The following is a 2,500-nucleotide window of genomic DNA, read 5'->3' as shown; positions in this document are numbered from 1 at the left end:
ATGGTGGTGTGAGGAGGAGTCACCTAAATCAGAGAAAAATACTCTTATAGGAGACTGCTACGAAAGACATTTCTGAGTCCACTGGCCCTAGTCCCCTAATAAGTGTATTTCTGTTTGTTTTAAGAAGGTCCTCCTGACATCACCAATCTTCTGTCTTCAATCCTAACCCCAACGTTAACCCTAACGCTAACCCTAACCCTACCTCCCTCAGGGGCAGTTCTATGGTTATGATCCCACGGTAGGCAGAAAAACTATCCCAATCTAGGTTTTCTTGTATGCTGACTCCATTTTAAATGCTTTTACTTGAGTCTGACAAAGGCAAAGCCAAATACTCACCCCTATATGGACGGGGAAGCAAAGTGCGGATTTTGGTAGGTCGGCATTTTCAATCAGGAATGTTGCCATTCGAAAGAGCGTCCAAAAAAACTTGGTTGGGACACATTTATTTTAGAAATTAGCGACCTAACCAGAAGTGCACTTTTTGGTGGGCCTACCCTACCCCCCTCAGGAGCAGTTCTATGGTTATAATACCACGGAAGGCACAAAACCTATCCCAAACTAGGTTTTCTTGTATGCTGATTCCATTTTCAATGTGTTTCCTTGACTCTGACGAAAGCAAAGCCAAATACTCACCCCTATATGGACGGGGAAGCAAAGTGCGGATTTTGGTAGGTCGGCATTTTCAATCAGGAATGTTGCCATTCGAAAGAGCGTCCAAAAAAACTTGGTTGGGACACATTTATTTTAGAAATTAGCGACCTAACCAGAAGTGCACTTTTTGGTGGGCCTACCCTACCCCCCTCAGGAGCAGTTCTATGGTTATAATACCACGGAAGGCACAAAACCTATCCCAAACTAGGTTTTCTTGTATGCTGATTCCATTTTCAATGTGTTTCCTTGACTCTGACGGAAGCAAAGTCAAATACTCACCTCTATATGGACGGGGAAGCAAAGTGCGGATTTTGGTAGGTCGCCATTTTCAATCGGAATGTTGCCATTCGAAAGAGCGTCTAAAAGAACTTGGCTGGAACACATTTTTGCTATAAATTGTTGACCTAAGTATATAAGCAAGTATATAAGCAAATACTCGTTACATAGCATAAATAGCCTCTAAACACCCGAAAAACCTCTCCAAATATCATTTAAACCTTTTTCCTAACCCTAACACTTACCCTAACCCTAACCCTAACCCCATTTCAAACCCTAATTCTAAGTCAGAGGTCCTCCTCACACCACCAATTTTTTTGGTAGGTCAAAAGACCTCCCACACCACAGAATTTTCGAAGTCGAGGTCCTTCTCATACCAAACAATTTTTCTAAGAGTTTTTCTAAAAATTTTGAGGACTTTTCACTTAGAAAAGAATTGGGTTTTGTGGTGGACCTTTCAGTTACAAAATATTAAATTGTGTGAGGAGGACTTTTGACTTTGAAAATATTTTGTGGTGTGAGGAGGACCTTTGACTTAAAAAATATTTCATGGTGTGAGGAGGACTTTTGACCTTGTCAAAAAAAAGATGTGATACAAATCTTAGAACAAAGGCTTAATCTCAGAAGATCGTAGCAACAAGGCTACTCTACAACTTACAATACCCCGTTCTTTATTTAAGTCGTCTGCAAAGGATTTATCTCCAGAAACGTTAGAATTTGCTAGCGGCAGTGCCTTGGGAGCTTTTGTCCCCCTTGGCACTTTGGGACGCATGAGGGCCGAAACCCTCTATTCTGGTTCGCCTAAAGTTCTCTGGAGGTAATCATCGTTGCTTTCTAGCACGGATTCTGACTTAGAGGCGTTCAGTCATAATCCAACAGATGGTAGCTTCGCACCATTGTCTTTTCAGGCAAGTGCAAATGCCAATTGTCTGAATCTGCGGTTCCTCTCGTACTGAGCAGAATTACTATTGCAACAACACTTCATCAGTAGGGTAAAACTAACCTGTCTCACGGACGGTCTAAACCCAGCTCACGTTCCCTATTGGTGGTGAACAATCCATCACTTGGCGAATTCTGCTTCGCAATGATAGGAAGAGCCGACATCGAAGGATCAAAAAGCAACGTCGCTATGAACGCTTGGCTGCCACAAGCCAGTTATCCCTGTGGTAACTTTTCTGACACCTCTAGCTTAAAACTCCTAAAGACTAAAGGATCGATAGGCCATGCTTTCACAGTTTGTATTCGTACTGAAAATCAAAATCAAGTGAGCTTTTACCCTTTTGTTCTACATGAGATTTCTGTTCTCATTGAGCTCACCTTAGGACACCTGCGTTATCATTTGACAGATGTGCCGCCCCAGCCAAACTCCCAACTGACGGTGTCTTGGACGAGGATCCGCCCGTCCGAAGACGGGCGTTAAGTCCAGAACGTGGACCTTGCGGTCCGCCTCCGCTCCATCCAATAAGTAAAAAAACGATAAGAGTAGTGGTATTTCACCGGCGCATTGCTGCTCCCACTTATTCTACACCTCTCATGTCTTTTCACAAGGTCAGACTAGAGTCAAGCTCAACAG

General features: G+C 43.1%; 1 pseudogene; it reads right to left on the bottom strand.

Annotated features, from left to right (window-relative positions):
• Positions 1 to 1,521: 1,521 nt before the first annotated feature.
• Positions 1,522 to 2,500, bottom strand: LOC146446857 (large subunit ribosomal RNA; annotated as a pseudogene; the record flags this gene model as incomplete).

Source organism: Pavona decussata, unplaced genomic scaffold (assembly GCF_977016875.1).
Source record: "Pavona decussata unplaced genomic scaffold, jaPavDecu1.1 SCAFFOLD_3064, whole genome shotgun sequence".
Taxonomy (NCBI): domain Eukaryota; kingdom Metazoa; phylum Cnidaria; class Anthozoa; order Scleractinia; family Agariciidae; genus Pavona; species Pavona decussata.
Note: the sequence above shows the minus strand (reverse complement) of the source record. Positions and strands in the feature narration are given on the sequence as shown.